The following is a 9,791-nucleotide window of genomic DNA, read 5'->3' as shown; positions in this document are numbered from 1 at the left end:
GAGTCACTTGTACTTGCTAAGCAAGTTGAAGAGAGCCACAAAAAGCTTAAACAAGAGCATAGGGAGTTGGCTCACAAGTATCAAGAACTTGAATTTGCCTATGAAGCAATTGACCCAAGTCTTGAGAACTTTGCTCATGAAACTATTGAGAAGGTCAATGCTTCTACTTCATGTGATGACCTACTCATTAATGCAAATGCTACTAATGCTTTGCCCGAGCTTATACCTTCTAGGGAAAATGAATTGATGGATCAAGTGGCAAGCCTCAAGAGTAGTGTGGAGAAGCTCTCAAGAGGAGAATACATCCACAAGGAGATTCTCTTCAACAATGCCCGTGACTATGGCAAGAGAGGTCTTGGTTCATTTCCGGAGCCAAACATAGCTACTACTCCTTCTCCGGAGATCAAGATTAGTTTCATCAAGGAAGTTGGTTCATATTGCCAACATTGCCAAGTCACCGGTCACCACACTAGGGAGTGCACTTTACCATCACGTCCTCTTCCTAATTTACCCAAGAACTACTCATCAATGTTTCAAAATAACCATTTTCTCTTGAGTAAAGTGAAGGGCAAGGTGAAGGCCAAATTCATTGGCAAACTCACTAAGGAGTCAAAGAAGAAGCTCCCCAAGCAACTTTGGGTCCCAAAAGCTCTTGTCACACATGTGCAAGGCCCAAAGCTTGTTTGGGTTCCTAAAACTCAAAAGTGAATTCTCATATGTGTAGGTGAACTACAAAGCCGGTGGAAAACATTGGGTACTTGATAGCGGTTGCTCTCAACACATGACCGGCAATGATAGCATGTTTACCACTCTTGAAGACCTCGGCGATCATGAACATGTCACCTATGGTGATAACTCAAGGGGAAAAGTTTTAGGTTTGGGTAGAATAGCTATCTCTAAAGATTTATCTATTTCTAATGTCTTGTTTGTAGAAGCACTTAGTTTTAATCTCATTTCTATTTGCTCAATTGTGTGATCTTGGACTAACGTGTGCCTTTGACAAGAATGGTGTTGTAGTAACTCATGAAAAAGACAAGTCTTTGGTATTCACGGGGTTTAGGCATGGCAACATCTATTTAGTGGATTTCTCTTCAAAGCAAACAAGCACCATGACATGCCTCTTCACCAAGTCTTCTCTTGGGTGGCTTTGGCATAGAAGAATTGCTCATATCGGCATGAGCAATCTCAAGAAAGCCCACAAGAGAGGGATGATCACCGACTTGAAGGACGTCACCTTTGACAAGAACAAACTATGTAAAGCATGTCAAGCCGGGAAGCAAGTTGCAACACATCATCCCATCAAGACGATGTTGTCTACCTCCAAGCCGCTCGAGCTACTACACATGGATATCTTTGGTCCAACTACATACAAGAGCATTGGTGGTAACCTCTATTGCCTAGTTATCGTTGATGATTTTTCACGTTACACTTGTGTCATGTTTCTAGGCGATAAGGGTGAAACTCCGGAAATCTTCAAGACTTTTGCAAGAATAGCTCAAAGGGAGTACAACTCCCCAATTGTGAAGATCCGGAGTGACAACGGCACCGAGTTCAAAAATATGAAGATTGAAGAATGGTGCGATGAAGAGGGCATCAAGCATGAGTTCTCCGCCACCTACACGCCTCAACAAAATGGAGTCGTGGAAAGAAAGAACAAGACACTCATCACATGGTTGTTGGCTATGACAATGTAGGTGATGATGAGATTGATGAAGCCTTGAAGAAAATGTCCATTGGGGATATCAAGCCGGAAGAGGTGCATGAAGGCAATGATCAAGGGAGAGGACCTTCCTCATCTACACCAAGCACCTCCACGGCACCCCAAGTGGATGAAGATCAAGAAAAAGATGATACACAACCTCAAGAAGATGTGCCAACGCCAACACCTCAAGTCCAAAAACAAGAAGAGCAAAATGTTCCACCACAAGCACAAGTCACTCATGATCCACCCCAACAAGCATCCACAAAAATGCCGCTAGTGAAGCATGGTCGCATCTCCAAGGATCATCCAATTGATCAAATCATTGGTAGTCCTTCCAAGGGAGTAAGAACTCGCTCTAAGCATGCTTCATTTTGCGAACATCACTCGTTTGTTTCTTGCATTGAACCCACTAGCATAGAGGAAGCGCTTGAGGACTCGGATTGGGTGATGGCCATGCAAGAAGAGTTGAACAACTTCACCCGCAATGAAGTTTGGGTCCTCGAAGCTCCTCCGAAAGACAAGAATATCATTGGCACTAAGTGGGTCTTCCGGAACAAGCAAGATGAACATGGGGTGGTGATACGCAACAAAGCAAGACTTGTGGCAAAGGGGTTTTCTCAAGTCGAAGGTTTGGATTTTGGTGAAACTTTTGCTCCGGTCGCAAGACTTGAAGCTATCCGTATCCTTCTTGCTTACTCTTCACATCATAACATTAAGTTGTATCAAATGGATGTGAAAAGTGCATTCTTAAATGGCGTTATTAACGAACTTGTTTATGTTGAGCAACCTCCCGGGTTTGAAGATCCGAGGAATCCTAACCATATTTATAGGTTGCACAAGGCACTCTATGGGCTCAAACAAGCTCCAAGGGCTTGGTATGAGAGGCTTCGTGACTTCCTAATCATGCAAGGCTTCAAGATCGGGAGGGTGGACACCACGTTGTTCACAAAAGACGTCAACGGGGATCTTTTCATTTGTCAAATTTATGTTGACGATATTATCTTTGGCTCAACTAATGATTTACTAAGCCATGAGTTTGCTACCATGATGTCTAGGGAATTCGAGATGTCCATGATTGGCGAATTGACCTTCTTCCTTGGTTTTCAAGTCAAACAAATGAAGGAAGGGACATTCATCCATCAAGAAAAGTATACTAAAGATATCCTGAAGAAGTTCAAGATGGATGAGTGCAAGCCAATCAAGACACCCATGGCAACCAATGGGCATCTCGACTTGGATGTGGACGGTAAACTGATTGATCAATCCTTCTATCGTTCAATGATAGGGTCTTTGCTTTACCTTACCGCATCTAGGCCCGATATAATGTTTAGTGTGTGCTTGTGTGCCCGCTTTCAAGCTAACCCAAAGGAATCACACCTTTCGGCTGTGAATAGGATCCTTCGGTATCTCAAGCACACCCCTAGCATAGGCTTGTGGTACCCCAAAGGCGCTAGCTTAGATCTCTTGGGATACTCGGATTCGGATTTTGCCGGAAGCCGTGTGGATCGCAAGAGTACCTCTGGGGGTTGCCACTTGCTTGGGCGTTCTCTAGTTTCTTGGTCAAGTAAGAAGCAAAATTCCGTGGCTTTGTCCACCGCGGAAGCAGAATATATAGCGGCCGGTGCATGTTGTGCCCAAATTCTATATATGAAGCAAACCCTTTTGGACTTTGGTGTGAAACTAGATAGGATACCACTCCTTTGTGACAATGAAAGTGCCGTAAAAATTGCCAAGAATCCGGTTCAACACTCTCGCACAAAGCACATTGATATTCGCCATCACTTCTTGCGTGATCACGAAGCCAAAGGAGACATATCTCTTCAAGGTGTGAGATCCGAGGAGCAATTGGCGGATATCTTCACAAAACCATTAGACGAGAGTACCTTTGTTAGGCTAAGGAATGAGCTTAATGTGTTAGATGCGGCAAACGTCATGTAAGATGCCATGTCATATAGAAAAATGCATACATATAGGACACTTGTCTAACCATGGTAAGATAGTGATGAGCAAGGGTTTAGCTAGAGGTGGTGGTCCACTTGTTTTCCTCTAGGCTTGTAGAAAGGCTCATCATGAAGAAGCTTCCCGTGGGTTCAAACTTGACAAGTAGAATTTAAATTCTTGCTATGCATTTTTTGTCATATAGATGTGCACTTCATATTTACCTAACTTTCGCATGTGGTTGTAGCTTGCATTATCATTGCATGCGTAAGGGTCACAAAGGAGATCACTTGATGAAAATGAGACTTGTTTCATTTACAAGATCTTAATTCATAAAAAGTGAAAAGAGCAAAGTGTTAGGTGCGTTATTGCCTAGTGAGCAATGTCATGATGAGTTTGAAGCTTTCTATCTTCAATATTCCTATGACATGGCTCATACATTTTTTTTGGCGCTTTGTCTCTCTTGCGGCTTTTCCTTGTGTTTGAAAAGAAAATTATTTAAGCTAGTGTGCTATCCTATTTATTTTGAGGGGTAAAGTCGCCTATGCAAGTCCATTAACTTGAGTTTATTTGAATTTTATAAGTTTATTGGACTTAGCATAGAAGAGTGGGCTGAGTGAGGGGTTTTTGGCTTCACCGGTTAAACCGACGCTCAATGGATCTATACCCATCGGTTTAACCGATGTTACCATGTTGTGTCTCAGCTCAGTCAGCTTCATGCGTTCAACCGGCGTATACAAAAGTGATAGCATCGGATCAACCGGTGAACGTAACACAGTTTTGACCTGCAAATCAACCGGTGATATCAGCGTTCAACCGGCGTATACAAAAGTCATATCGTCGGATCAACCGGCGTTCAGATGCAGATCTGGTGAAGTCTCGAGTAAACTACACCGACGCAATCAACCGGCATTCAAACCCTATGCGTCGGATCGACCGGTGTTAAAGAAAATCGCGGGTCCCACCTGTCATATATGTGTCTTGTGCGGGCTGTCGGTTTCTCCTTCCTTCTCTGTTTCGCCCGACTCCTCCAATCTCACGCCGCCACCGCTCCGCACCCGCCTCCACGCCGCCACCACTCGCCGTCGCTCGCCTGCACGCCGAGCCGCCGCCGCCGCCGCGCTCCTTTTCTCGCCGCCGCGCAACCACCGCAGCGCACCCTGCGCAGCCCGCGCGCGCCTCCCTCGCAAAACGCCGCCGTGTGCTCCAAGTGCCGCCCGTGCATCACCGCCACCTACGCCGCCTGCACGCAGCCGCGCCTCCATGCCTTGCGCAGCACCCACGCAGCCGCGCCTCCACGCCTTGCGCAGCACCCACGCAGCCGCGCCTCCTCGCCACAGCCACAGCACATCCTCACCCAGTGCTCGCAGGGTGTTCGAGGTTTTGCCTGTTTGAGATGGGACGTGAAAAGAGGAAGGGGAAGGAGGTAGTTGTCGAGAAGCCAGTCCGCAAGCGGACTCGCGCAGAGAGAGAGAGGCCGAGAGGGCCGAGATGGTGGCCAAGGCCGCCGAGGAGCAGGCGTCAGGCCGTGCTCGCCCGTTTGCGATCAGGGATCCGACAGCCAGGGGCAGAGCCAGAGGCCGAGGTATGGGCCGAGTCAGAGGTGCCAGGGCCACCAGAGCCACGACTGAGGCAGCAGCAGCAGAGTCAGATCGTTCACTTTCAGCTGCAGAGTCAGATGGAGATACAGAGGCAGAGCAGTCTGAGCAGTCGCAGGGGCAGAGCACACAGGAGTCACCGACTCTACGACATTCTGGCCGCACTCGGCAGACGTCCCCAGCAGGAGACACTTCGCCAGCGACCGAGCGTCGCACTGGACCGAGGACGCGAGGAGGTCACCAGCCACAGGAGCCTCGCAGGTCCGCAGCAGCAGCAGCTCGTAGAGCCGAGGCCCTAGAGGCCGAGCGCGCAGTGTTCCGTATGGACACTGTTGTGCGTCTGGAGCCGGGTGTGTTGCTCCAGAACTTGACCAAGGCCAATGCGGCGAAGGTCAAGAGGCTCAGGTGGAGTGTTCAGGAGGAGGACTGGTTCCCCGTGACTCGTGACAGCAGGGTCGACCGTAGGTTCTGGACGCTTCTTCAGGCCAGTTTCTACGAGACCTACCAGAGGCGGGGCCACAGGATCTTCCCGCACCGAGTGGTTGACTGGGTGTCTCTGAGGACAGCCGCAGGGGGAGCAGACGTCAGAGAGCACTTCGCTCACTTCAGGGGCCTGCCCAGGTTACTCCAGATTGAGCAGAACAGATATATCGAGGACTGGGTCAGAGTCTTCTATGCCATGGCCTGGATTGCTCCCGAGCGTCGAGCAGTACACTTTGTTTTTGGAGGCCAGGTCTTTGGTTTGTCGAGAGCGACGATAGCAGGGATACTTGGAGTTGACTTGGTTGACGTATCCCTGCACGAGATGGTTTACGGAGATGCAGATCCACCGCGCAGAGCCATGATTGGCCGGATTGCACCTTCTCACGAGGCGATCTCTCAGTGCTTTTGCCAGCCATTCCCAGCTTCCTACGCCAGAGTGCCCAGCTTGCTGACCCCGGAGGCGTACGCAGTTCACATGGCCCTCCGGAGGACTTTGCTACCGAGGAGTGGCTACCCAGAGGGGTTTACTGGTTTGCAGCAGCTGTTACTTCTTCACATCCTCACTCAGGAGCCGTTCGATATTGTTGACTTTATACTGGCTGAGATCGAGGATGTGATCACTGACGGGATGGGGGTCGTGAGGCAGTTCCCCTATGCACACTGGATCAGCTATATTTGTTCGATGATCGTGCCAGCTGAGTCACCCGTCAGTGCCGTCTACCGTCAGGACGAGGCTCCCCGGTTCCCAGTTTACCGTCCGACAGCACCACAGGACCGGAGGAGAGGCAGACAGGCTGATAGAGCTGCCATGGCACAGTTGTCACCAGAGGCACAGGCCAGAGTGGCACAGGAGGACGATGCACTCCTAGCAGCCGAGGCACAGCTTCCCGGAGGAGAGGATGAGATACACTGGTCTGAGCTTGAGTCAGACTCCTCCGAGGACGTCGAGTACTTCCCTGCAGCAGCCCCAGCTAGTCACGACCATGAGGCAGGGGGGTCTAGAGAGCCAGCTACAGAGTCACCAGCACCTGCTACAGTCTCTGAGTCCCAGGTGTCTCAGCCGTCCGAGCTCACCGCACATCTACAGCAGCTCGTGACTCAGCAGAGAGAGGACAGGCTTGCACAGGAGGAGGCCAGGAGAGCCCATGAGGCTCAGCTTGCAGCTATACAGAGGGAGGCCGCCCGAGAGCGGGCTGCGACTGAGGAGCGTTTTGTCGGGCTTATCGACAGAGTTTCACAGAGGACAGACGCTCAGTTTTAGCAGATGCAGCAGGTGATGATGGCGATGTTCGGGATGATCTCACAACTTTACTCTCACACCGAACTCGCTCCGCAGCAGCCAGGACAGCCAGGCCTTCAGGGCGTTGGAGCACCTCAGCTTGCAGCTACTCCAGTTCCAGCTCCTACTACAGCTCCAGCTACTACAGCGACACCGGAGACCACGTTCTCGATGTCTGCACTACTTGGGTCTGCCGGTCGTCCACTGTTCTTGCCACTGCCAGCGACCACACTCTTCCAGGACTCACCGTCGACAGTCGCTCTCCCCGTCATTCCACAGACACTACTCTCAGGGGGAGGAGGAGAGGGGTCCTTACTTCAGCAGTCGACACAGCCGGCAGCTTCAGCACTCACTGCTTCAGATATTGACACTTCTTCTGCTGAGCCGGTTACCACGTCTACGGACCCCCTTCCAGGCAGTGCTAGCACGAGAGCCTCTACCACAGCTACACCCCCGGTCACTTCGGATCCAGCAGGCAGTTCAGACCAGCAGCTCCCGTCTATCACTGAGGGTACACCGTCCGACGACGACGACGACGATGACCCGGACCGTTTCCTCGCCGTACCACGACAGCCAGATCAGTAGCTCGCCTTTTTGGTGCTTTGTTGCCAAAGGGGGAGAGAGTCAGGGGGAGTTGGAGTCAGGGGGTGGGTAGAGTTAGAGAGAGAGAGCTCGTAGTAATCAGGACTTTGATTCTTTGTATCACATTTGGTGTTAGTTCATGGATATGTACATTTGTCGCTTGAGTATGCCGTGCTTTGAGACATATCTATGGATTTCGTTTGAGCCGTTGAGCTCTTTGGTCCTTCTTTTCGAGTTTAATTGTGTTTATCTTGCTTTATCTTTCTCGCTCTCTCGTTATTTATGTTTGTGTTGTCATCAATCTCCAAAAAGGGGGAGATTGTAAGCATCTAGGCCCTCAAGGTATGTTTCGGTGATTAATGACAACCATTATTGTGACTAATGAGTTTGTGTAGCTTAATAGATCATTATTGCTCATTTGGTCATATGTCAAAAGAGGCCCCTCAATTTCGGTTATTCAAAAAGGCGATCTCGGTATTCAACTCAAGATTATGTCAAGACTAAGGATCTTTCTAGTCCTAAGTGTCATAAGGTTGAGAAGGACACTTAGGTTAGTATAGGTTTTTTAGTTTTGTAGTGATCGCACTATTAAGAGGGGTTAAAGCTAAGTAACTTGAGCATGGACATGGTCATTTGAAAATGGATGCACACTATGGTCACTCAGGTTTCTAGAAGTTCAAATAAGTGGTTCTCAACTTATATATCAAGAATATTTGGATTTCATTCAAGACTCAAATCAGAAAAGGCAAAATCAGAAAAAGTCTTTAACACCGGTTTAACCGACGACCTCAATTTTCTATACGTCGGTTAAACGAAGTCAGCAGAATCTGGACAAGTCAATACACCGGTTAAACCGACGTGTTTGAATTTAACGTCGGTGCATTAGTCCAGAGTTGGTTTTTCCAGGGTATTTCAAGTTCTATACACCGGTTAAACCGACGATGTTTGAATGGGACGTCGGTGCAATTGACCAGTGAGATGGTTTTTCCAAGGATTTCGGAAGTTGTACTCACCGGTTAAACCGACGATAGGTTTAAGATAACGTCGGTGCAGTTGTCCAGAGGCTTGGTTTTTCAGTTGATCAGTGGACAACTACACTCACCGGTTAAACCGATGATACGTCGGTTAATCTGCCCAAGTTGTAACGGCTAGTTTCCAGAAGGGGCAGTTTACATTCATCGGTTAAACCGACGATGACTATTGAAGGTACGTCAGATTAACCGGCGCTACGCAGTTTTCTGGCAGCTTTTTCTCTAACGGCTCTATTCATGTGAGCTGCCTATATATACCCCTCCAATGGGTCATTTTGCCACTCTTGACACCAGGCAACATCCATACACTCATACTATAGTCAAGAGCCACATTGAGCTTCATCCTTCACATATTTGTTCATTCAATCAATCAAGAAGCAAGATTAAGGACTTGAGTAGAGAGAAGCTTGTGTGCATCCCTTCTTGGTGATCGGTTCTTGCTCAAGTGAAGGCCTTAGCTTGTTACTCTTGGTGATTGGCATCACCTAGGCGATCTTGGTGATCGAGGTGTTTCTCGCGGAGCTTGCCAAGGATTGTGGGAGCCCGGAGAAGAAGATTGTACGTGGCTTGATCTCCACCACGCCGAGATGGTGAACGGAGACTCTTAGTGAGCGCCCTCGTCTCGGTGACTTGGGAGGTGACAAGACTCTTTGTGAGTGTCACAACGTGGATTATGGGTGTGTGCCAACACATCGATACGACGGGAAAAAATCCGGTTGTCTCTTGTCCACTCTCTTTATTCAAGCATTTTCTTTCATGCAATTTATTCATGTGCTTGACTTAGAGATCATAACTTAGCTCTACCTTGCTAGGCTTTACTTCTCTTTTTATCTCTCTTAGCTTGTGTAGGTAGCTTAGTTATCTGGTTGGTGAATTGGTGCCTTACTAGCATTGCATAGGTTAAGGTTGCTTTACTTTGTTTTAGAAATTGAAAAAAGCCCAATTCACCCCCCTCTTGGTCCATCGATCCTTACAGAGCGTCGTGACACGGCATGGCCTGAGTAGAGGGGTTCCCGAGGGGTTGGATTGGAGGTTTTGATTTAAGGATGCTATTGATTGAGATGCATGATTTATTTGCTTGTTAGCTTGAACTACAACTAGATGACGATAGGCCTAGTCATGTCTTTGGTTTTGCTATGGTTACGCCTATGTTCATGGATGAGATCAACATTTACACA

This window comes from Panicum virgatum, chromosome 8K (assembly GCF_016808335.1).
Source record: "Panicum virgatum strain AP13 chromosome 8K, P.virgatum_v5, whole genome shotgun sequence".
Classification (NCBI taxonomy): domain Eukaryota; kingdom Viridiplantae; phylum Streptophyta; class Magnoliopsida; order Poales; family Poaceae; genus Panicum; species Panicum virgatum.
This window is presented reverse-complemented; position numbering follows the sequence as displayed.